Below are 27295 nucleotides of genomic sequence, written 5' to 3' on the forward strand. Positions count from 1 at the left end.
CTGAGTGAGGTATCCCAGACCCAAAAAGAGGAACATGGGATGTACTCACTCATAATCGGTTTCTAGCCATAAATAAAAGACATTAAGCATATAATTTGTGATCCTAGAGAAGTTAAATAAGAAAGTGAACCCAAAGAAAATCATATAGTCATCCGCATGGAGAGGGGAAGTAGACAAGATTGCAGGGCAAAAACTGGGAACTTGTGGGTGAGGTGGCATGGGGCAAAGGGGAAATGGGATGAGAAACATGAGAAGGGGAGGATGGGAGGAGCTCGGGGGATTGGGATGGTTGGGATATAGGAAGGGAGGATACGGGAGCAGCGAAGTATATATCCTATCTAAGGGAGCCATCTTAGGGTTGGCAAGAGACTTGACTCTTGAGGGGTTCGCAGGTGTCCAGGAATATGTCCCCAGCTGGTGCCTTGGGCAACTAAGGAGAGGGAACCTGAAATGACCCTATCCTATACTGATGAATATCTTGCATATCACCTTAGAACCTTCATCTGACGATGGATCGAGGTAGAGACAGAGTCTCAATTTGGAGCAACGGTCTGAGCTCTTAAGGTCCAAATGAGGAGCAGAAGGAGGGAGAACATGAGCAAGGAAATCAGGACCACTAGGGATGCACCCACCCACCGTGACAGTGGAACTGATTTATTGGGAGCCCACCAAGGCCAGCTGGTCTGGGACTGAATAAGCATGGGTTGATTCTGGACTCTCTGAGCATGGCGGACAATGAAGGCAGATGAGAAGCCAAGGACAATGGCACTAGGTTTCGATCCTAATAGATGAACTGGCTTTGTGGGAGCTTAGCCTGTTTAGAAGCTCACCTTCCTGGACGTAGATAGAAGACCTTCGTCTTCCCGCAGGGCAGAGAATTTGGACTGCTCTTCAGTATCGAGAGGGAGGGGGAATGGTGTGGGGGGAGGAGAAGAGGAGTGGGGATAGGGGGAGGGGAGTGGGGGGAGGGGGCAATATTTGGGAGGAGGGGAGGGAAATGGGAAACGGGGAGCAGGTGGAAATTTTAATTAAAAAAGAATAAAAAATAAATAAAAATTAAAAAAAAGTAAGCCTTGCCTTTGGAAAAAAAAAAAAAAGAATGAACCTTCATCTGGCAATGGATGAAGCTAGAGACAGAGACCCACATTGGAGCACTGTACTGAGCTCCCAACATCCAAATGAAGAGCAGAAGGAGGGAGGACATGAGTAAGGAAGTCAGAACCTCGAGGGGTGCGCCCACCCACTGAGACGGTGGGGCTGATCTAATGGGAGCTCACCAAAGCAAGCTGGAATGGGACTGATGGAGCACGTGATCAAACTGGACTCTGAACGTGGTGGACAAGGAGGGCTGACTGAGAAGCCAAGGACAATGGCACTGGGTTTTGATCCTACTGCATATACTGGCTTTGTGGGAGCCTAGTGTGTTTGGATGCTCACCTTCCTAGGCCTGGATGAAGGGGGGAGGACCTTGGACTTCCCACAGAGAAGGGAACCCTGACTGCTCTTTGAACTGGAGAGGGAGGGCGAGGGGAATGGGAGGAAGGGAGGAGGTAGAAATTTTTAAGTAAAAATAAATATAAAAATAAATAAAAACATATGTGGAAAAAAAAAAGAATGGCCAAGATTGAAAACACTGATGACAACTTATGCTGGAGAGGTGGTGGGGAAAGGGAAACATTCCTTCATTGCTGGTGGGAGTGCAAATTAGTACAGACCCTTTGGATGTCAGTGTGGTGATTTCTCAGAAAATTAGAAAACAACCTTCCTCAAGACCCAGTAATACCACTTTTGTGCATATTTCCAAAGGATGCTCAATTGTGCCACAAGACATGTGCTCAACTATGTTCATAGCAGCTTTGTTTATCATAGTCAGAATCTGGAAACAACCTAAATGTCCCTTGACCAAAGAATGGATAGGAAAATGTGGTACATTTACACAATGGAGTACTACACAGCAGAAATTTTGCAGGCAAATGGATGGAGTTAGAAAACATCATTTTGAGTGAAGTAACCCAGATCCAGAAAGACAATTATCACATGTACTCACTCATAAGTGGTTTTTAAACATAAAGCAAAGAAAACCAGCCCACAAATCACAATCACAGAGAACTTAGACAACAATGAGGACCCTAAGAGAGATATACATAGATCTTATCTGCATGGGAAGTAGCTAAAGAAAAGATCTCTTGAGTAAATTAAGAGCACGGGAACCTTGGGGGAGGGTTAAAAGGGGGAGGGACAGGGGAAACAGAGAAAAATGTAGAGCTCAACAAAAATAAAAAATAAAATAATAAAAAATTAGTTTCTTATGATTAAAAGCAGCTTCACTTTTGCATCTCTCCCAGTATTCTGCTTCCACTTGAACATTCGTTCCCTTGCCAATTTCTCAAGCTCTCCTATGAACTTTTTTTTCCCTCTAAGAGTGTCTTCTACCTGATCCATTCCAGTTTCACTCCACTGGGTTCTGAACACTATCCCAGAGTACACAGGGTCTCATAGACTCTTCTTCTCTTCTCCTCTAACTCGTTCTCCTCATGACTGACCCCTGAGGCACAGAAGAAAATACCAGCTATCATACAAAGCACTGGACACCTCTGGGAAATGCTTGCCTTGTGTCAGGCCCTGGGCAGAGCACTTCACATTCATTGTCACTCATTTCAAGTTTCAATGACTGTCACACCTATCATCAGAGTATAATTAGGTGGTTGGTTATGTCCACTTTTACCACCTTTTATATGACTCTGAGTTTGCAATACTATCAACTACTTAGCAATTTTGTTCAAGATATATAATATCAAGTGATCTCAATTTCCTAACATTGTAAAATAAGGGAAAATAGTAATAGTACAAGGTTACATAAGGTTATGTAATCCATAAGTTTGTATGTGAGTTCTTTTTGCAAGGGAGGGGTTTAACAGGTATGGGTCATAGGTTTTCAGGCATACTAGGAGAACACTCTACCATGACATAACACTGCCAGCTCTATAGAATTGTTTATCTGTGGTGCGGTTGCTGTTTTAAGTGAGATACCATTTTCCTTCGTGTCAGATGCCTTGTGTATTGCTGGATGTTAAACAGCAACCTTACCACAGTGGATGTAAGTAGCATCCTCTCCTCTCCGGTTCCCATCCCCAACCTATGCACCCCTGTATTGGCAATTGGAGTATCTACTAATCTTCCCCACGTACATTACAAACTACTAGGGTATAGAGATGAATAAATTAGAAACTTTTAGGCTTTGGCCATAAAACAACTCTTGCTAGCTAAAGGATCGTGAGCAGTTTCAATGGTTCCTACTCACTAGTATAATCCGAAGACTTCCAAATGATCAGACCAGTCCGGAACATATTCTTCCTTGCTTTAGTAGTTCTTTTACTTTTAGATTCTCTATCCCATTTCTGCCTCACAAATTCCAATTCATTTTTCAGAGCTATCTTCTTGTTGGGTGTTTCCCATAATTATTTCCAATTGTACAACATTTTTCCTCTATAATAAACTTAAAAATACACAACTGTGTACCATGGACATGGTTTTTACATTCTGCATTTTACAATATACATTATATATTGTTAATTATATGATATGTCTTGAGAGCACTAAAAACAATAAGAATGAGTTTCTTTACTTTCTGCTGTTTCCAACCTTTAGAGTATTAAAAATATTTCTGGCACGAATTATTTATAGTTTAAATTTTGGCCAAAAGACATAAATTATTTATAATATTACAATGACCACAATGATAAAATGATCTAAAAGAGCTAGACAACTAAACTTGAACTTGTATAGAGATGTTTGTTGAAACAGATAATTGAGCCAATGTATGTTTATTGTTTAAACTATTCACGCAACTGCCTTGATTTTCTGTTTCTTTTAGCACATGAAGGAACAGCTGAGGAGAAATTATAGTTGTCATTTGGAAGCTGTTAAATGGTTTGCCGACTGATGGAACCTGTATTTTTGTGTCAGAAACAGAATCTATCAAATAAAGGATAGTAAAAAACAAACAAACAAACAAGAAAAACCAAAATAACCCTACATTATTACTTAATTAATCAAGAAAGAAGACTAAGGACTCAACTGCCTTTGTGAAATGACACTAATGAAATTGAATATTTTTCCCTATTTTCTCTGTAGACTTGCAAGAATAACAACAACAAAGCATACCAAGACATGAGACAATCATTTGTAACTATGAACTTGGGTTTATACTATGTGCCATGTGTGAAAATTAGCTCAACTAATTGACCTAACTCTGAAATGTGAATTCAACACCACTAGAGGAAAATGGAAAAGAGAATCTTTGTGACTGTGACCTTAGCAACTTTCTTATCCAAAAGTTTAACCCATGTGGTCCTGATGCCCCTTTCCCCACATTTGTCTAGGTGCATCTTTTATCATCGTGTGCATACATTAGATTCGGATGTCTAGCACTACAGCCATATATCTGTAGCACATCTGTAAGGGAATTGCAGGCATGCTACCCTACTAATCTAAGATTATATCTTTGTCTGTTTCACCAGTTGGTGTTGTCCTAATTCCAGTCTCCATGTTGGCGGTGCCCTTGCAGGTAAATGTCTGCACATTTTCAATGGAAGTAGCTACTTTGCTTTTCTGGATTTAGCAAATATCACAGAGAAAGCAGAAGGGGTCCCAAGTCTTTCAGCAACACACTTTAATTACAGACAAAGAGTAGAGACCATAATATAAATAGTAGTACCTTCTTTGAAGTCATTGCTGAACCATTAATACCTCTTCACTCTGTACCTGAGATGCAGGATTGAGCTCCAGTTGTCTCTGAGATGCCACTAATCATAGTGTTCGATTGTCTTAGACTGTGGAACTTGGCTTCTATTTAGAGGACTGAATATTCTCCTTACTAAATGGTCATTTACCTGATTACATTGTATTATGTCCTGAACACAGGTTTTCAGTCTCCTTAATATAAACTAAATGGTACATTTATAAATTTTTAAGTTTTACCTTTACTTACAACTAAAAATTCTACCCTTATATATCCATCTTATATTTTACTAGAAGTTTCCAGAAGAATAAAATTCTTCAATGATTTCCTGAAACCAAATATTTAATTTAATCTCTCATGAGTTATATCTTCCATAAAGTACTAGGATATGAATATGGATCCAGAAAGTTTTCCTTTCTCTTACAATGCAAATGCTTTCTTTTTCATTTTTACCTAGTCCTTAATATGGTGGGCCGTTACTAATTATAGTTTAATCTTTTGTAATTTTTGATGTGTGTATAGACAAAGCCTCCTTATGCCAGGCCAGTCTCAAAACTCACTGTTTAGCCAAGGATGACTTAGAATTTTTGATTTTCCTGACTCTATATCCCAGGTGTTCGGATTACAGTCACATGGTACTACAATCAATTTGTGTGATGCTGGGGCTTGAACCGAGGCCAACCTTCATTCTAGGTGAACATGCATATCAAATGAGCGACATCCTCAGCAATTCTGTTCATAATTAGCTACACATTATCTATGATGTTTCAGATTTTCTCTGGAACTGACTTCCTTTCCTCCAAGACTCATGAAAACTACCACTGACAATCTAGTCACAGAAATAAATACGTTATAATTCACCTCAAACTTCTGACATCTTCTGCCCAACACCCAGCTAAAAAGCTGCTTCAGTGTCTTAGATATTTGATACTGCAATGCCTCTACTTTCCAGAAACTATCTTACTTGAACAAACTAAGTAAGATTTTAATCTGTTTCCCAAGTTTCACTTTTAGAGCTGATGCTGTGATGAACAAACCAGCATCAGAGGAGTGGATGAGTCACAATATTCTGGCTGTTCCTCTGACTCTGCCATTCATGGCAGTAACTATTCCCACCTTCCTTCTGTGTTGTAACCGTCATTCAAATCTGACATTGTAGGAATCAATGACTCTTATTGCACTTATGATTTCCAACTGAATACCTTCCATTACAAACGTCAATTCAAGTCTTTAGAAAAGGGACACTGCAGGCATCCTTAAAAATGCTAAGACTCCCTCACAGAATTATTTCTCAGTGTACTCTGGTGAGGTAAGTATTTTGAATTTATTTCAGTGTGGGGAAGAGATAATAAATGACAAATTCAGTCCTAATTTTCTGTTTCCTAAACCTTTGAATCCTTTTTTATATTTTAAACAAAGGAAGCTGAGAGTTTACAATCTCTCTCTTTGGATTATTATTTACTCTATGACTTAGCCAGCAAACAGTCAGCTTGTTAGGTGACTGTCTCTCAAAATCAAATATAGAAAATTTTCTTAACAACTCTAAATCAATAAATTTAGCCTAATTTTCCTGTATGTTTCTCTGTATATTTCTTCCACAGTAGTGAAAATTCCCTATCTTTAATTTTCATTCTTACACATGTCTCTTGAATTAGGGGGGAATAATTTTTTTTACAGTGTATCACATCTCATAATTCATACTTTGTCTCCTTGGGGACCTGTTGTGATTTGAATCTAAATCAGTGGTTCTCAACGTGTGGTCAGGATCATTGGAAAACACATATTTCCAATGGTGTTAGGAACCAAGACACCACTCAGTAGCAATATTACTCGTATGAAGTAACAAAAATAAATGTATGGTTAGAGGTTCCTAAGACTACCTGATATATGTGTTTTCTGATGGTAGTGACTCCCAAGTTGAGAACCATTGGTCTAGAGGAATGATGGAGCAGGTACTAAAGAGAATCAGGATTATCTTGTATCATAGCTTGATCAGAGAACATCACTATTCCAGCACAGATGACATCCAATCGAGGTAAGACAGCCAATATTATTGTGTGTATTCAGCTGGGCTATTCCCACTTCTGCTGTGGTCACAATCTTTGATAGCAGCAATAAAGTCAGTTTCACTGTGACAGACTTTCACTAGTGTTCATATCATGAATCTTCTAGTATCATATTAAACCCACTTTCAAGGAGCATTTAGGGTATGTGTATTCATTGTTGCAGGATCCCATTTCTGGTATCACTGTTATTTCTCTGTACTGGAATAGTCTATGCAAATGCTACAAACTAAAGTTTATAAATGTGTTACTCACATTATTGCAAAATGGAAAGTCTAAGAATAATAATCCAGTAGGTTTACTATATGGTGAAGATTTTTTATTGCTTCTAGAATGGTGTCCTATGGTACTGTTCTTACATGGTATAAGGAGCCAATAAATGTTCTTGGTGTTTTGGACATCCAACTTGTGATGACTGTGCCCTGTCATGCCTAAATCACCACCCTTCAAATTTTGCTCCAAATAATAGTACTATTGTGGAAGTTACAATGTCAACATATGACTTTTAGGGAATGTGAAAATACAGACCATATGAAGGTATCAGTAAATATTGAAAGACGAGAAGGGCATCTGGGCACAGTAGTTTTTTCCATGTACCAGGAGCACAGAGAATACAAAATTAGAACAAGACTGGGAATATCATTCTCATCTGGGTTCATATTCTAGCCTTGTTATATTCTAATACTGTATCATGGTAAGATATGCTTTTATTAAACAGTTACTTCACAAGTAACACAACAAGGGAATGAAAATAAAAGGATTTCAAAACATTTTTGAGAGATAAATCCATGAATAAAATTAATACATAAAAGTTGGCATACCAAATATATATGCCAACTGATATAGCTAATACAAAATTCTTGCAGTTTTATTGAGATAAACCAATATCATTATAATATCCTCTCTCATACATAAACGTGTTGCCTTGCTTAGTATATTCCAAGTGTACAATGGTCACCACACTGTCATTCATGAATGTTTGTATTCCACCCCTGAAAAGCTCTATGCCTGTTAATGTGCATTTGCCAAGTCTTCCCTCAGCAACCACTAATCTATTTTATGACTGTATATATTCTCTTAATCTAAATTTAAACTTTCATAAATATATCTTCATATCATATTCAACATTTTATATGGAAGGAATTGTATCATTCATGGTCTTTTGTACCTTGTTTATTTCACTATCCATAATTTTATCTAGGTTTATCTAAGTTGCAGTAAATATCAAAACATTATTACCTTTCTGTCAACAAATATTACATCGATAGACAAGCCATATTTTATTCCAGAATATATAATACTTTTCATTGACATGGATGGATAAAGAAGTAACAAATGTGAGATATTAATGATGCTTCCATACCCAGGAAGAGCAAAGGGGTGTATTTGATTTCAGAAAGGTAACCCTATTAAAGAAAGAATATTGGTTCTTCTCTAGGGCCTGTGACCTACAGTTCTTCTGCTAAATGGCATGATGTTAAATTGACTCCTAATGTCTTTTCTCTATAACACAGATTAAGGCAACTCTCAACTTTCATCAGAGAAACTTCGTTTTCCTGCAGATGGCTACTAACTCAGAGATCGATGAGTCGTCCATCTGCAGAGAATAAGAGATTGTGTAATGCTCGGTCCTAAATGAGAAATCTATATCACACCTCCTTCTAGCAAGGCTCGGGAATATTGTAGAAGATGCACTAGAAAGAGCTTGAGGCAGTGGGTGACTACAAGGAAAGAATGTTTTCTTCAGACACCAGGGAGCTTGCACATATGAATTCATAGCAATTGTGATAACACTTTCAGGACCTGCTCAAGGCAGAAACATGTCAACACAGAGGGAAGGTGGGAAGATGGGCATAAAGTCCCCCATCTAGACAGGGAAGTACTGGAAAAGAATAACTTCTAGGAGGACAAACAATAGCTTTCATTAAGGGTGTGGCTCCTGATTGGTCTACCATGCTCCAGTGGAAGCCCACATATCTGAAGATAAATGGGCAACATAAATTGTATTTGATGGGCTAAATGAAAGAGACTCATACTTGAGTGGTTAGGAAAAAGATTAGATGTAGGAGGAATTGGGGATGGTAGTAAGTAAGATGCAAATTTATTGAATGAGAATTTCAAGGAAATAAAACTGGAAAAATGAAAATATTATTTTAATTATTTTGGAAATAATAGAAATATTAAATAGTAGAAATATTAAGATCCTTCATTCATCCTCTCCACTTCCATCCTTACCCCACTAAGTCCACTGTCAGGTTCATGTTTTATTACTTGCAAAATATTTTATCAACTGGGCAATTTTTGTTGTTTTTTATTTCTTTGTTTTGGTTTTGAGACAGGGGTTCTCTTTTATCAGCTCTGACTTTCTTAGAACTTGCTTTCGGTCGAGTTCCTGGAGTAAGGGCAAGACCATGATGAGGATACCTACAGAATCAACTGACCCAAGCTAGTGGGAGCTCACTTATTCCAGACTGACAAATAGGGAACCTGCATAGAACCTGTGGATATGGATCCCTGAATATGGGAGACAAAGATCTGGCCTGTGTTGTTTATTGGGCCACTAGCAGTGGGACCAGGATGTAACCCTAAAGCATGAACTGACTTTTGAAATCCGTTCTCTATTGGAGAGACACCTCACTCAGCCTAGGCACGGTTGTGGGGGAGGGGGCTTGGTTCTGCCTCAAGGAGGTGATGGGAAGATTTAGTTGACTTCCCAGGGGAGGCCTTATCCTCTCATTTATCAGTCTCTGTCACGGCTAAGAAATGTATTAAAATCTGTAGATCACTAAAGGTTCACTAGTGGCCAGGCCCCATCCCGAAAGGACCTCCAACTTCCACATTCCACCCACAGAACAATCTGTGTCCTTAAGGCAGCACCTAGCCTCCATCCTAGCCTCTGAACAACTGAGTAAAATGCCAGAGCACTGGGTTAAAGATCTAACCAACATGTACACTGGAAATTTGCACCCGGAAAGGGCCCCCAACTTCCAAAGCAACTCTATATAAATCCTGCCTTCTATTCAGGTCTCTCCTACTTCTTTTTCTAGCAGCCCAGTCATCCTCCTGGTTACATCACTCCCAATAATTCTCTGGTGTGAGGTTTGTAGTGAGGTATGACTTTGTGGGATTCTTTGACTCCCAATTGTGGGTGAACTTTGTTGAAAATATGGATATATATTAGATTGTGATAGACTGAGAGATCATAACTGTTCCCAGACAACCTCAGAGGGTATCTCTCAGCTCATATCACAAGCCAAAAAGCGATAAGAAACTCTGGTGTCTCATTGTTTGGAGGATTATCATTTGAGTCAGAAAATAGTTCAGGTAAAACATTCACTGGGTGGTCAAATCAGAATTAAAGTCTATGCTCTTCAGAATATTTCTAAAAGAAATCTCAATAAAAGAACTGCATGTGCAGTCTGATTCCTTCTCTAAGGCTTAATATGTAATAATAATTAGACTTATTTGTAATAAATAATAGCAAACAAAAATCACCGTTAATAGTCTTTGACCTCAGAGCATATTTGCTAAATTTTCTATCTCCGTAAATTATTGTTTTTATTATTACTGTATTGTAATGCATATATATGTGTATATATGTGGTGTATTTTATGCCTAGAGATGCTTGTGCAGACCAGTAGTTGGTTTCTTGCAACAAAGAGCAGGAAATGTCTCTACATTCTACACTACCATATTTTATCCTGTCATTTCCCCCCCAAAGTTTCTAAAGCTTAACTCATCCATAAAACCTTCTGCGATCAAGACGGAAGCCACCCAGACATTCTGTTAATATCTTCAGTGTGATTGATATTTCTCTCCTTCAGTGTGGCAAGATAGCATATGCGTATATGTGGGCAAGCATATATATCTTTATGGTAATGTGCATCTGCTCCTCTCGACTCTACCACCTCCCATTAAGATATTAAACACCCAGGGTCTGTTCTTGCTTCCCTCCACAGGAAAGCATATTTACTTACCTGGTTACCCCTGTGTCTTTAGCTGTGGTCTGATGTTCAATAAACATACATGGAATGATTGAGTGGGTGCTTAATGAGGACAGTGACAGCTTTGAAGGGAAATCTTCCCTCACACACAGAAAATAAGAGCATGACGAATATAACTGCAAATATCTTGCTTTTCCAAGTGTATTATTTTTAAGAACTCTCAGCTGAAGCATGCTGAAGGATGACTGTGCTGTAGCAGGTGATTTTCGCTTCACCTCTGTTTTCCAAATGGCTACATTTCCAAACACAGAACATGTAAAGTGTTTTTTTTTTCCACAAAATAATGCTACATTCTTGCATGACTTTCCCTTTCAAAGTCATTGGATTCATTTATCTCTTCTTTACTATGAATATATCTTGGGTCATAGGCAAAAGAAGAAAACTGAAAAAGGGGACACTAATTTCTCAACTTCCATCTTGGGTTATAAAAATACTGAAAAGAGTCATCTGAGATACTTGCTCAACTACACATGACATGAGCTTTTTTAATTATTACTGCTATATTAATCTTTTATGAGCCAGGGCACGGCACACACCTTCCATTCAATCATTTCAGTTGTAGATGATGGTGGATCAAGAGTTCAAGGTCATGATCAGCTACAGAATGAGTAAAGATTAGTCTGGGATATATCAGTCATAATAAACAAAATAAATAAAAACAGAATCATTCATTCTAAATATAAAATATAAACACTTGCTGTAAACTAAAATGCCAATTGATCTTTTCTATATAAGTCAAAGTAGCCATGAAATCTTTAGAAAATTTGAATTGTTTTGCACAAATCTTAATCACACGTTTACCTTCTACTTAAATAATCTTGAAAAACTAAGTTCATTAATTGCCATCTCTCAGGGCAATTGAAATTTAGGTGAAAAGGGAACTGTGGTTTAGTGATAGAAGTCATTTAAAGAGGACAAATTTTAGTCATATACACAGGAAGTACCTCCTTCTTGATATTACCTACCATTATTTCCATATAAGTGTAATGAATTACAAGTGCCTAGATTAAGTCAACTAATGGAAAAATTCCTTCAAATTTTCAAAAAGGGATTATTACCTTTTCATGACACTTGCTTAAATCTACACAAAACTGTAAAATGCAACTCAGTGTTAGGGAACCAAGAATTAGAGATCATTCCCTTCTTTCGCTCATGTTCCAAAGGACTCCATCTATACCATAGGAATGCCAGCTGCCTCATTAATGGAGAGTGATGGCATTTTCTCTGTTCTTGAGAAAGGTAGAGTGTCAATATCTGTATGCCACGGTAGGTTAAAGGCATTTATTTACGAAATGAATTGTTTTTCCTTTTTTGATTATAATAAAAGAAGGCTCAGGATTCCCAGCAACACCATGACAACTTCACTGACCAGGTGCCCTCCCTTTCATATGGCACAGCCTTGCATAACTGAAATCTTATTATTATACCTACTTACTGTCATTCATTTACTATTCTCATTGAGACTTAATGCCGACCACTCCAGAAATGTCACTATGCTGATGAAAAATACATAGATTATCCTTTTCTTTTCTCTCATCTTGAGAGGTCCATTTCAGTCCTAGCCCTGAATATTACATGGCACATTTTTAAAACTGTTTTTGGTCTTTTTGAGACAGGGTTTATCTATGTAGTCCTAACTGTCTTTGAACTCAGAGATCCTCCTGCTTCTACCTCACGAATGCTGGGTTTAAAGGTATTTGTCACTATTACTTGTCTGACACCTTCTTTTTGATCACTATAATCAGCAGTTTATCAAAAGGCTTTAATTTGATTAGTTAACTAGTGTGTTTGTGTAGCTGTTAAAGCACACAGTTATGTAATTTATAGAAACAAGCAGAAGTTATGACAGTAGTGGACTACCTCAGGGAATCATGAATTAAATCTTACCCAGAAAAATATGGTAGGTTCACAGGGTCAATCTTTCTGTGGTGGGAATAATATGCATTAAAAATAAGTGAGCATATCTTCTCTCTAGGGCTTATGGTTTTTCCAGCCAAAAGTTCATATTTGAAATACTAAGAATGAATGCGCTTCAGTGGGAAAGACCTAAAATCCAATCAGAAGAGTTGTATTTTTGCCTAGTTTGTTACTATTGTAGCATGTAGAGTATGTTGTTGAGTAAGATGATTGGTATCTTTTTTTTCCTGTCTTTGTCATCGTGTTATTGCTGTGAAGAGTCACCATGTTCAAGGCAACTCATATAAAAGAAAGCATTTAAACGGGGGTTAGTTTCAGAGGTTTAGTCTGTTATCATAATGGTGGGGAGAATGGCAATGATTATTGTGTGGAAGCATTAGCTGAGAGCTACATCCTCATCTTCTGGTCAAGAAAGTGCAAGCCTGGGACTGGTGTGAATCTTTGAAACTTCAAAGCTACCCACAGTTGCACACTTCCTCCAATAAGATCAAAACTGCTCCCAGGCCACACATCCTAATCCTTCTAATCCTTGCAAAGAGTTTCATTCTCTTATGAATAAGCATTTAAATACATGATCTTATGGGGCCATCTTTATTGGGACCATCACACTCTCTCAGCAGCCTGCAAAGGAGCAGGGAGCTAGCCATCTGGTCAGGTTAAGACTGATTTATCTCTGTCTGTAACCAAAGTGCTCAGTGTCTTCAGGAACAAGGTCTTACCATCTAGTATGATGGGAAGTTGCAATGACTTGAATTGCCATAGGAAGATAAGCTGAGATTCTAACTATATTTGAGGTCTTTTAAAAAATTTATTTATATATATTTTCTGGGAATAGCATTGTTCACTAATATGAGGTAGCTCTGTCCAAACGCCTCTTTAAAAATATGTTTTAGTGTTTCAATACTTTCTTCTAAATTGTTATGTCTATAAATATGTGCTATTCTCACCTTTGGTCAGAGAAACTTATTTCGATGAGTAGTAGTTAATGGAGGGACTTGTTCAAAGTACCGAGAAAAGTAACTGGAGTGCTCAGCTATAGATAAGACATTTTTTTTCACCTCCATCCCCAATGGTCATGGACCTTCATAGAAAAAAAAAAGAGTAAAGGTCCTTGAGGTATGATTGAGCATCCTTTGGGTATATGCCCAAGAGTCACTTTGCTCAGTACTGAGGTAGATCGATACCCAATTTTATGAGAAACCTCCATACTGATTTCCAAAGTGACTGTACAACTTCTTACTCCCATCAGCAGAGAAGGAGTGTTTCCCTTACTTCACATCCTGTCCAGCATAAGCTATCATCGGTGTTTTGGAAAGTAACCATTCTGACTGGTATGATGGTCTCTCAGAGTCATTTTGATTTAAATTTCCATGATGGATAATGATGTTGAGCAATTCCTTAAGTGTCTTTCTGTTCTTTGAGATTTTTCTATTGAGAGTTCTCTGTTTAGACCTGTACCCTATTTTTTTTAAATTCTATCATTTGATATTTTATTTCTAATATCTTAGTTCTCCATAAATTTTGGAGATAAGTCCTCTGTCTGATATGGGATTGACAAAGATCTTTTCCCATTTAGTTGGATACCATTTTGTCTTATTGATTATGTCCTTTGTGTTATAGAAGCTTCTCAGTTTCAGGACATCTTATTAATTGTTATCCTAGAAACTTTATCTATTATTGTACAGGATATTTTGGCTATCCTGGGTTTCTTTGCTTTTCCATATGAAGCTGAGTATTGTTCTTTCAAGGTCAGTGAAGAATTTTGCTGGGATTTTGATGGGCATTGGATTGAATCTGTAGATTGCTTTTGGTAAGATTGTGATTTTTACTATGTTAATTCTGCCGACCCAAGAACGTGAGGGATCTTTCCATTTTCTGCTGTCTTCTTCAATTTCTTTCTTTAAAGATTTAAAGTTCTTGTCATACGTGTCTTTCCCTTGTTTGGTTAAAGTTACTCCAAGATATTTTATGTTAGTTGTGGCTATTATAAAGGTGATGTTTCTCTGATTTCTTTCTCAGCCTGTTTATTATCTGTGTAAAGGAGGGCTACTGTTTTTGTTTCTGTTTTTTTTTTTGTTTTTTTTTTTTTGTTTTTTTTTTATCTTGTATCCTGCTACATTACTGAAGATGTTTATAAGTTTTAGGAGTTCCTTGGTAGAATTTTTTGATATGATGTAAACTATCATATCATCAGCAAATACCTGACTTTAAAACCTACTACGGAGTACAGTGCTAAAAAAAAGCCTGGAATTCACATTGGAGCACTGGACTGAGCTCCCAAGGTCCAAATGAGGAGCAGAAGGAGGGAGAACATGAGCAAAGAAGTCAGGACCGCGAGGGGTGCCTCCACCCACTGAGACCGTGGGACTGACCACATGGGAGATCACCAAGACCGGTTGGACTGGAACTGATGGAGCCTGTGATCAAACCGGACTCTCTGAATGTGGCTGATGATGGAGGCTGACTGAGAAACCAAGGACAATGGTGCTGGGTTTGATTCTACTGCATGGATGGGCTTTATGGGAGCCTAGTTTGTTTGGATGCTTACCTTCCTGGACCTGGGAGGAGCAGGGAGGACCTTGGGCTTCCCATAGGGTAGGGAACCCTGGCTACTTGGACTGGAAAGGGAGGGGTAGGGGGAGGGAAGAGGGGAGGGAAGTGGGAGGAGGGGAGGGGGTGGAAATTTTCAATAAAAAACTAAAGTAAAAAAAAAGAAAAAAAGCCTGGTATTGGCATCAAAACAGACAGGAGGACCAGTGGCACCAAAGAGCTGAATTGAAGGCCTAGATATCAACCCTCACACCTACAAACACCTAATTTTTGACAAAGAAGCAAAAAAATATAAAATAAAAAAGAAAACATATTCAACAAATGATACAGGTATAACTTGATATCAACATGTAGAAGAATGAAAATAGACCCATATCTATCACCATGCACAAAATTCAAGTCCAAATGGATCAAAGACCTCAACATAAAACCAACTGCACTAAACCTCATTAAAGAGAAAGTGGGAAGCACACTTGAATATATTGGCACAGGAAACCACTTCCTAAATATAACCCCAGTAGCACAGACATTGAAAGAAACAATTAATATATGGGACCTCATGATACTGAGAAGCTTCTATAAAGCAAAGGACGCAGTCAACAAGACAAAATGGCAGTCCACAGAATGTGAAAAGATCTTCACCAACCCCACATCTGACAGAGGGCTGATCGCCAAAATGTACAAAGAACTCAAGAAATTTTCCATCACAAAAAAAAAAAAAAAAACCAAATAAACCAATAAAAAATGGAGTACAGACTTAAACAAAGAACTCTTGACAGAGGAATTTAAAATGGCTGAAACACACTTAAGGAAGTGTTCAACATCCTTAGTCATCAGAGAAATGCAAATCAAAAACAACTCTGAGATTTTATGTTACACCTGGGAGAAGATATGAAGTAAAGGAAACACTCCTCTATTGCTGGTGGGAGTGCAAACTGTTACAGACCCTTTGGATAACAGTATGGCGACTCACAGCATTAGGAAACAGCTTACCTCAAAACTTAGCAATACCACTTTTGGGTATAGACCCAAAGGGTGCTCAATCATATCATAAGGGCATGTTTTCAGCTATGTTCATAGTAGCATTATTCGTCATAACCAAATCCTGGAAGCAACCTCAATGCCCCTATACTGAAGAATGGGTAAGGAAAATGTGGTACATTTGCACAATGGAATACTACTCAGTGGTAAAAAATGATATATTGAAATTTACAGACAGTTGGTGACTACTGAGAGAGATAATCAGTTTTTCTTAAGAGCTCCCCAAGGTCCACTGGGTAACCCATGTATATATGAACAATCATAACTGGGTTCAATGTATTAAGTAAATGAGTTAATAGTGGAAAACATGTAGTTGAGAGGGAGACGTGACTGAGCATTTAGTGGTAGTGTGTGTGGGATAGATCAAGGAGTGTGGAATGCATATGATAAAGATAAATAAATGAATGAAAATTTCAAAGAACAATAATAATTTTAAAAAGAAGTAGGAGCCAACAAGATATCTCAGTGTTTAAGGGCCCTTGCCTAGTCCAATGTTATGAGTTGAGTTCCTGGAACCACATAGGCAGAAGAGAAAATTTACCTTTAAAAATTGTCTTTGGATTTCCACACATGTTCTGTAACATGCACATGAAAACACATATATATTCTTGTTCCCACACTTATATACATAGCCTCACACACAAAGACACATACAAATAAATATTTACATAGAGGATAATGGGTTTGTCTCTTTGTTATAATATAGAGAATTCATGATAAATCATTTGAGATGATTGCCTTGTCTTGTTATTTATTTTTCTCATTTATGTACCTATAATTCTATTTACTCTCTACTTTTACAGTAGATAGCATAAAAGAAAGACTTGAAACAATTATGAAACTTATGTACTCATATTATCTATAATTTATAAAAATATATAAAACTGTTGCTATTACATGTATTATTTTTAAATCAGAATTCTGAAATGAACATTAATTTCAATGCAATCCAATATCTATACATTCAGAGTAGTGGAAAAATTATGAACAATATTTTAATGTTTTATTATGTCCATATACCAGGATAAAATGTTTCTTATTTCTAGATTGATTTTTAGACTATATTGCAACTACTTACAATGCAGTCCAATGCTTCTCTATTTACATACATATCCATTTTCACTTGTGTGTCCACACTCTTTTTTTCCTGTGAATGTTATCTGGGCCCTTGCACATGCTTAGGTATGTGGTCCACCATAGTCCTGTTTTTTGGTATCCTTAAGATACATCTTTCATCAGGAAACATTAGGTCATAGGCCCACACACGCATATTGTCTCCAGAAGGGTTATGACAATTATTCTCTCAACCGTAGTTTATGGAAGTGTTCTTTTTCCACACTCTCACCATTGTTGGGTGTTTGAATTCAGTGTTTGATTTAAAAAGAAAAGAGGAGAAGCCCCACAAAACTGGAAAACTCCCTGAGTAGTGCCTTATGAGATATGGTAAAAGATTTGTTAACTAGCGTCCGAGTTTTAGTGTGGGCATGTTTGTCCTATTACCAAGAACTCTATAAATCAGTTCTAATAACAGTGCAGCCCCTACCAGTACAGTCATATTTCAGAGACAACCCAGACCAGGAAAAGAAACTATACATTTTTATCAAAAAATAAAAATTAATATGAATGTGATAATGGTAAATATATTTTTTGTTCTTTCTGGCTTGGATCATACTACTGTTTTACTTGCACCTACCTATTCCATTTTAAACACTGGGGAATCTGATATATAGATATGCTCACAAAGGTAAGTAGAATTCTATTTATGTCTGAATAAAAGTGTCAATCATAAAGTTAACAGGCACTGCAATTTACCCTTGTACATGTCGGCTTTATGTATGGGAACTAGGAGCCTGACATAGCTATTTGGAACATAACAAGTTTCAATCTGTTGCTCTGTCCACTTAATAGCATTTCAGAACACAGTAATCCTCAGTCCTTCTAATAGGAAGAAGAATAAATGTCAGTGTTGAGAAGCCCTATTTGTACCAGACAGAAATCCAAAAGCATAACAAACTGCAGGTTTATGTTGTGGATAGCAGACAACTTAGAGCTATGTCCCTTGCTCAACTAAGTGGCTATATTTTATTAATATCCTTTGGATTTTAATAAGATTTTCAAAAGATTCTTGAAAATTTATGTAAATATTCACACATTCCCATAGAAAAAATAATTAATTTTGTAATTAATTCACTAAATATTTTTAAATTTGATGAGAAATATATATATATATATCTTAAGGCAAAATAGAAGTTAGATGTTCCCCTCATTATGTGATTTTATTCTGTTGTGATTTATTGTTGTTTAGAAATTGATTACCTTTGAACTACCAGTAAAACTGGTAGATAGATTTACCAGGAATAAGTTAAGTAATGTTTTAAGTTTCTAGGCAATAAGTTATATTTTATTTTATAGTGTGCTGAAGGAACGATAGTATAATGGCTATCAAATAGGAAGTGGGGAGAAGGCACTTTGTTAACCGCTGGTATACCTGAGCCCATTTCCTACCATCCAGGAATAAAAACAAAATGGATCTCTAGACTCCAATCTAAATCAATCATTAGATCAAGGTTCTAAAAATGAAAATGACATGTGATTGAGGAAGGCAAACTATGTGGACCTCTAGCCTCCACATGCATGCACATACATGTGCATGCACCCACATTGATTCATATAACCATATATAAAAACATGCAAACAAAAGACTCTCAAACTACAAGGGTTAAAGAGAAAACAGATTCATTTTGAATTATTGATGAGTATATACATCAATAATTATCCTTTAATACAATTAAAAGGTAGGTATGGTTACTAAATTTTAACAATTAAAACACATCGGCTTTACATCCTTTGGAGAAATACTTAGATCTTAAGATCACAGTCCTACATGTAGAATAGTGTTTGTATCTTTCAGAGGAGAATACCTTTACTGCTTTTCACATGCTTGCTTATGATTGATTGTTAGGCTCCCCAGGGAAATCTTAGTTCTTCTGTACTTCCTTACTATTTCTCATATTTCTTTCAACAATATGACTTTCACTACTGGGGTTGAGAGATTTTTTACTTGATGTGCTGTATTTTTCCATGATTCAACTGTGTCCAGTTATCTAGACATTGTGGGCAGAACCTTGGATCAAAAATATATAACTGACAAGAAAATGACATATGTGTCCCATTTTCCCCACATCATTCCTGGAACAATAGTGGATGTTGCAAAAATTTTCTCATCTTGGGTCCTTAAATCCTGACACAGGAACAGTTCTGTATCACGTATGTAGACACCAAATTGTCTTTGGTCCACTTTACATGTTTTCCCTTAGCATCATCTTCTCAAAATCTATATTTATCTTTCTGATTATATGCTTTCTTTAGTCCAAGCAAGATTTTTCCAATTGATAACATGCCGTGCTTGTTTGAATGAGTCTGGTCCACACAGACTCATATATTTGAATGTTTGGTTTACAATTGGTGGATTGTTTAGTAAGGATTAGGAGATGTTGCCTTGTTGAACATGTGTAATTGAGGGGGGGGCGTGTTTCAACAGTCCATGCCAGGCCAAGTCTTGCTTTTTCTCTGCCTGCAACTTGCAGATCATATGTAAGTTCTAAGCTACTGCTCCAGTGCAAAACCTACCTGCCTATCAGCATGCTTCCTGTCATGATGATAGTGGACAAGACTCTGGAGCATTAAGCAAGACTCCAATTAATTTTTTTCTTTTGTGTTGCTGGGTTCACAGTAGCAGAATATAAATTAAGGCAGATATTGATACCAAGAACTGAGGTATTGAACATAGCGGACAATGAGGGCTGCTGAGAAGTCAAGAACAATGGCACTGGGTTTTGATCCTACTGCACGTACTGGCTTTGTGAGAGCCTAGGCTGTTTGGATGCTCACCTTACTAGACCTGGAAGGAGGTGGGAGGTCCTTGGACTTCCCACAAGGCAGGGAACCCTGACTGTTCTTTGAACTGCTGAGGGAGGGTGAGTTGATTTGGGGAGGGGAAGGGAAATGGGAGGCATTGGGGGGAGGAGGCAGAAATCTTTAATAAATAAATAAAAAAAAGGAACTGAGGTATTGCTGTGATAGACCTGAACATACTGTTCTTTGGAGAAATAAGAAAGATGTTAGCTTCAAAGCAGCAGTCCCCAAAATGGTGACAATGCCCTAAACCTAAACTTTGGTTGAATTGACAGAAACCAAAAGGTAGTTCTATGAAAAAAAAAAAAAAAAAAAAAAGGATTTTAAAGTAGGTTTCAGTTTGCCAGAAAAGCAGATACGCTAAGGTAGGTTTCTGATTACCAGAAACCACTGTTATTCTGCCCCCAAAAGACAAAACTTTGGGAAAGGGCACCCAGTTCTAGCTCAATCTGAAGAGCCTTTATTTGTTCAATGACCTCACCCTGATGATACAGAATCTGCTTTCTTTTCTGCCATTTATTTTGCCTTCTCTTTGCCTCCTTGAGAGATGACCTTGGACATTTGAATCCCAGAAAACCTTTCTTTCTGTCTGTGGAGTGGTATAATTTGCTGATTTTTCTGTACTCTTGCTTACAGAAGACTTTGGGGCTTCAAGTTAGAAAACAGGTTGAGTGCTGTCATTGGGGATTTAGAGCCATTTTAGCAGATACTTGGAAGAGAGTAATTCTATGGATGATGTGGACTATGGAGACCCAAATGAAGAGGTTTCACATAGAAGAAATATTAGCAGTTGGCCTAGAGACCATTTTTTTGTGGTATTTTTTGCTAAACAATGTGACTGCCTTCTTCCCCTGTCCAAAATTTCTGTATGAGGCTAAATTCGAGAGTTCTGGACTAAGGTTTGCAGGAGAGATTCCAAGACAGCCTAGAATTGACTATGTCGCACAGCTGTTAGTGATCATTTTCATGCAGATGTACAGTGAAAAAGAGTGAGCAGAGCCAAAAGCCTTACAAAACATACAGTTTGAGGAGACAAAGAGCACCAAGAAATTTAATGTTGGAGTCAAGTCTTGTGCTCGAAGAGATGAGAAGTTTAAGCAAAGGTTTAAGGAGAAATGGAATAAAGGGAAGTGGCACCATCAGGGCAAGACCCCATCGAGCTAAGCTTCTAGTGAAAATTAAATCTTATTCTACAAAGGAAACTATTAACAATTCAAAGTTTATATGAATATATGCCTTGAAGTGGGCCATGTTCTGGCCCTCGGAGGTAGCAGAACTCAACAGAGTTAGCTAAGTAATTCTAGTTTATCAAAAAGGTACAGTTGTAAAAGGGTTGTGGAATCTGTTATCGAGGTTGAGTAAATCTGCTGAGGCCAGACATGTCTCAGGGGAGTTTCTGTAGGGAGGACCTAAGAAAGTTTCATGCAACTATGGAAGTACAACCTAGATTATGTTTGAGACCCTAAGAAGTAGGGGGTGCCAGAGCCGAGGATTCCTGCCATGAAGTCCTGCAGACAGGATCTTGAACCAGCCTACAAGAGAGCAATGTGCGGCACCCAACAAAGCTAAAAGCAATAAGAGACATGAAGATCCACTCAACATTAGACACGGAGATGTAGGATTTGGAGTTTTCCCTGATGGGTTTTTGTTTTAATTAGTCCAGTATTTCCTTACTGAACTCCTTTCTTCCCTTCTGGAATAGTAATGTATATTCTGTCCCATTGTACAATGGAAATATATAATTTGTTTTTTTTCTTTTCTTACAGTGGTTTATATTTAAGAGATTACCTTGAATCTCAGAAGATACTATGGATTTTAGACTTTTACATAGTCTGTGACTTTGAAAAAATATGTGGACTTTTGATGTTGTACTGAATGCATTTGGTGATAGGTCTGCAAGTATATAAGGGACAGGAAGTGGCATGTATTAGTTAGAAATGACCTCCATAAGCTCATATTTGAATGTTGTGTTTCCAGTTGGTGTACTGTTTAGGAAAGGTTAGAAGAAGTGTCCATTTTGGAGCAGGTACAGCTCTAGGAATGGACCTTGAGGTTTCAAAACCCCATGCCTGGCCTCATCTTATTCTCCTTGTCCACTGTGCATAGATAAGATGTAAGCTCATGCTCCAGCAACATGCCTGGCTGCCTTCCACTATACTTTTCACCATAGTGCTCAGGAACTAACCTTCTGAAACTGTATGCAAGCCTCTAATTGAATCTTTGTTTCATAAGCTGTGTTGGTCATTGTGTCTCTTCACAGCAATAGAGCAGTAACTAAGGAATATGGCTAAGAATGATGCTTTTGTTGCTGTTGTTGTTAAATGTGGCAAAGCATTTTAAAATGGAAATTATTTACACTTTATACTTGAATTGGCTGGGAATGAGAAAGCAGGTTTCTACTTTAAATGTCAAAAGTTTCTATTCTATGAAGGAGCAGAAGCCTCAGACATGAGTGTCCACATCTTTATAGAATAGTGACAAATAGATAGGATGTTCACAGGTGTAATTATAAGTATATGCATCATTTTCAGATTTATATGTTTTGACAGTCAAATATAAAGTTCTGATCAGTTTAGGAGCCACTTGATACCCTTTAAAAGTATACACAGGAAAACTTTGCAAGAAATCAACTTTTTAAAGTTCCTGTAAGCACACTTTTGGCAAATAACTTACGTATAATATGCTAAATACATACTTTATACACCTGTTTGCATGTAATAACTGTGCATGCTACACTGTGAAGACAAAAATGATATTAAAGACAGATCCCACTTCCTGAAAGTAGGCCTATCTGTTTCTTATGATTAGTTATTACTTATGATATATATCTACAGTGGAGCAATAAATTATCTATTTACCCTTCTATAATGAAATACCAAGTGGTTTAGATTTTTGTCTTCTGATATTTTAGCTCTCCAAAGACTATAAACTAAAATTTAACTCAATCAATTGACTAAAAGTTAAATTTTTTCTTGAATAATTTTGAGCATTAGATAAAGAAACACAAATATGAAATAAATAAGTTCTTTTCCTACTAGAGCAGTGGTTCTCAACCTGTGGGTCAGTGACGCTTCTTGTTCGTACATCAGATACCATGTGTATCAGATATTTATATTACAGTTCATAACAATAACAAGACTACATTTATGAAGGAGCAAGGAATAATTTTATGGTTGGGCATCACTATAACATGAGGAACTGTATTAAAGGTCCATAGCATTAGGACGGCTAAGAACCATTTTCCAAGACTCAGTGTCAGGTAAGTGCTCAGTGAGTCCTGGACCATCTTCTAGCTCTTCTTATTCGTCTATAGTCCTAAATACATGCTGCTATTTTGTTTTCTTTCAAGGTTATTACTCATTTTCTCTATTTTTTTTTTTTTTTTTTTTTTGGTTTTTCGAGACAAGGTTTCTCTGTGGTTTTGGAGCCTGTCCTGGAACTAGCTCTTGTAGACCAGGCTGGTCTCGAACTCACAGAGATCCGCCTGCCTCTGCCTCCCGAGTGCTGGGATTAAAGGCATGCGCCACCACCGCCCGGCCATTTTCTCTATTTTTAATACATACTTTTTCTTGGATTCATTTTTGCTTACAAACAAAATCCAAGCTCATGAATGACTCATTAAGCTAGATCTTCAAACTCCCATTGAAACTGGTATGGTTGCTTAATATCTTTATAAACTATTTCCTCCACAAATTGTTTGAATAATAATTTAATAGCATATTAAAAAATTAAAAAAAATATTTTTCTAATGGATTTTTGACTTTTAAATTATGGTTAAGATCACAAATGGTTGCGGCATACTGTGCAACCTTCATCTGCGCTGTAGCAGAAAGAGTTTTCCGTAATACTGAAACAGCATCACATTTATCAGGAGGCTAGGTAAAATCTGGGCAAAGATGTGGCTTGCTCTCTAAAGGAGAGGCATGTCAGTGTCTTGCTTTCTCGATAATTCAAGAGATTCTCTTAATATAGTAGTGATGAAAGCCATGGTGGAGTCTTGAAAGAGCCCTTTCACTTTCAGCCAGGTCTCTTCCAATCTTCATTAATGATAAAGAGTAATATTTATGCCTTATTTAAAAAATTTTCCCGTGGAAGTAACTCTCTTGAGAAAAGTAATCATTTTTTCCCATGAGAAGGTGATGCTACTGAAAAAAGCTGCAGCTTTTCCTTCCTTCCTTCCTTCCTTCCTTCCTTCCTTCCTTCCTTCCTTCCTTCCTTCCTTCCTTCCTTCCTTCCCTCTTCTTTTGATCAACATAAATTTACCTTAGACTTGTTGATCACTGGCGTGGGATTTTGTCAGTTATTTTTTAATTCACTCTCTTTCTCTTGACCTTTACAGTGGTTTGATCACAGGGAGATACACGGAATTCTAGTACCCTACAGTAGGGTGTCAAGGCTGCTGTGGTATGGGAGCCTGCATTAGCCCTCCACTTTAGGAACCTGCTAAGAGAGTTTACTTGAGGTTAGTGATAAATGTTAGAAAGTCTGTTTTTATTACAAATTCTTACCAATTCTCTGTGTGTTCATTCAAATTATTCAACCTCATTTTATTCTTAAGAAGAGGGATGAGATGTGGTTGGAACCTACCTTAAAGTGTGTCTAGCAGGCTCTAATCTTACTGAGAGAATCCAAAGAGGTGAGCAATGGTCTGGATCACTATTATGATATTTCTTCACACCTGTAGGGAGACAATACAAAGATCATACTTTTAAATTACAATATATGCAAGAGTACAAATTTATGGTTAGATTTGCCTTATTACGTATTCTCAGTAGAATTTTGTAATTGGAAATGACAGAACAGCCATGGTTTTTTGGTGTGTAACTACAAAATATACACATGGGTAAAATAAGGCAACTCTGTGTATAGCTCCACATAATTATTTATCCTGTAATATGTATTTACTCATGCATTTTTGCTCCACTATTCTCATCTATGTAGTTATTAATTTTTCATTTCTTTGTCAATGTTCAGTGAGTTTTTTGTTGGAAATATGTCATATGGATTTTTTTGAGAAAACTTGTTGAGTAAATAACAATTATACAAAAATAGGAGAGACTTTATTCTCTTTTCTCACGACTTTTGCCCTAGTTACCAATTTGCTTTAGCTGTAATAGCTGAACAGACCTAAAATTGCTAGAAAATCAGTGATGAGAATGTAGTTTGGTGTTAGAGTGCTTGGCTCACACAAGAAGGCTCAGGTTCAATTCCCAATACTCTTGCATATACAAATACATAAGTAAGTAAATAGCTATCAGAATACTGCACTACGATTGTCATTTATCTGTCTGATATAGGAACAAGGAAAGTAGCCAAACAGTAACATTGAAGTAAACATGACTGGATTCAATTTTACCTCTACAATAATTAGCCAAACAACTTTGAAGGAGGATCCAAATCTCATTGAATTCAAAGGCTCTCTATTTTTGGCAGGAAGAACATTGTTCAAAATTGCTGATAAAACATGGATTTTAGAGGAGAACCCACCAGCTGTACTTTCCTAAAGCAGTGTAACTTATCAAGATACTATAGATAATAATTTTTTTTTTACTGCAATTAAGCATAAATTTGACCACTCATCAAAGACACTTCTATCTTACAGCAGGAGAAAACCACTAGAACTGAACAAAGTGGAAAGAAAAACAGACAAAGGGAGCCTATGGATACATTTACAACACAACACCTTTACTTGGGACTGTGGGAACATCTCAGAAGAGAGGGCTGGAATATTTAAAAAACAGAGGAACAGGAAATCTGCTCTGAGATTATGCCTTCTAGCTATGACAGGGAAGTCATACCCGCTATATTTCAATAGTGTGACTGCCTAAACAAGTCCTGAAAAATTCCAACAATGACTGAAATTCAAAAGTAGATGCGAGAAATCCTATGCAGCACCAACTCTAGCTGATGAGCTACAGACAAGGAATGGTTGCTGAGAGAGATAGAATTAGTCTTCGCTATCGGTGAGCCCCCTCATTCATTATTCAAAACTGCCTGAGGTATTCAGCCCTGGAAATAGATACATCCAAGCAACACTGTACTGTAGTGATATTTTATTTTTACTTTAATAAATAAAGTTTGAGTGAAGATCAGAGAGTAAAACAGTCCCTCTAGTCAGCTTTACACACCAGACAGTGGTTAACATACACCTTTAATCCCAGTAGCCACACTAGTTTGTCATAGAAACCAGGTGGTGCACCCCTTTAATCCCAGTCATTCACACCTTTAACCCCAGCACTAAAGAGGAATATAAGATGGAAGGAGATATCTCACAGACAAATCTCACTCTGAGATTTCTGGAGGCAGGATTGCCATTTCTGACCTTTTGTTTTTCTGACTTTCAGGCAAGCTTTATTTATTAAAATGCAAATAAAATACCACTACACTCTACAGATTGAGCAGGTTATAGTTACATGCTGATTTATTTAAAGTATCTATAAAATTTATGGCTAAAGAAGAGGAGACTATAAATTTTGGAGGGAGGAGACATCAGACATGGGAGTAGTAGGATAGAAGAAAGAGAGAACTGATGCAATTATATATATTTAAAAATTGAAAAAAATGCTTCTAAATACCTGAATATGTATCTCAGTAGGTAGAATGTTTCCAATCATGCATGAAGCATTAGGTTTGATTCCCAGGACTGTACACACTAGTGACATTCTCTTTGGATGCATACCTTGCTCAGCCTGGATGTAGCAGGAAGGGCCTTGGACTTCCTACAGGGCAGGGTGTCTTGCCCTCTCTTAGGACTGGAGGGGGGGGGATGAGGTGGAGTGTGTGTAGGGAAGAAAGAGGGAAGTGGGAGGAGGGGAAGAAGTGGGAATTTTGATTGGTATTATTTTTAAAGTAATAAAAAAAACAAAGATAAGAATCTAATTTGTATTTCAAATCTTTGTCTTTGATTCTATAGAATAGATTCCTAAATGTAAGCTCTAAATGTTTGCTGAATCATTATTTCCAAGGGGAATTGTCTATCTGACTGGTCAGATTTGTTTCCTGCTGTTGATGAAATGAAGAAGGGCAATTTAAACATGTTATACCCCTAATTCTGAACTACACCA

General features: G+C 37.3%; 1 protein-coding gene across 6 annotated transcripts in view; it reads right to left on the reverse strand.

Moving 5' to 3' along the window:
- Window positions 1-27295, reverse strand: part of Lrrc4c (leucine rich repeat containing 4C) — a 1388491-nt gene that overhangs the window by 180013 nt on the left and 1181183 nt on the right. For all 6 annotated transcript variants that reach the window (XM_057780295.1, XM_057780297.1, XM_057780292.1 and 3 more), the window contains one exon: window positions 24819-24909. The gene's annotated coding sequence lies outside the window, so the exon portion shown is untranslated. The remainder of the gene's footprint in view (window positions 1-24818; window positions 24910-27295) is intronic.

This window comes from Chionomys nivalis, chromosome 9 (assembly GCF_950005125.1).
Source record: "Chionomys nivalis chromosome 9, mChiNiv1.1, whole genome shotgun sequence".
NCBI classification, from domain to species: domain Eukaryota; kingdom Metazoa; phylum Chordata; class Mammalia; order Rodentia; family Cricetidae; genus Chionomys; species Chionomys nivalis.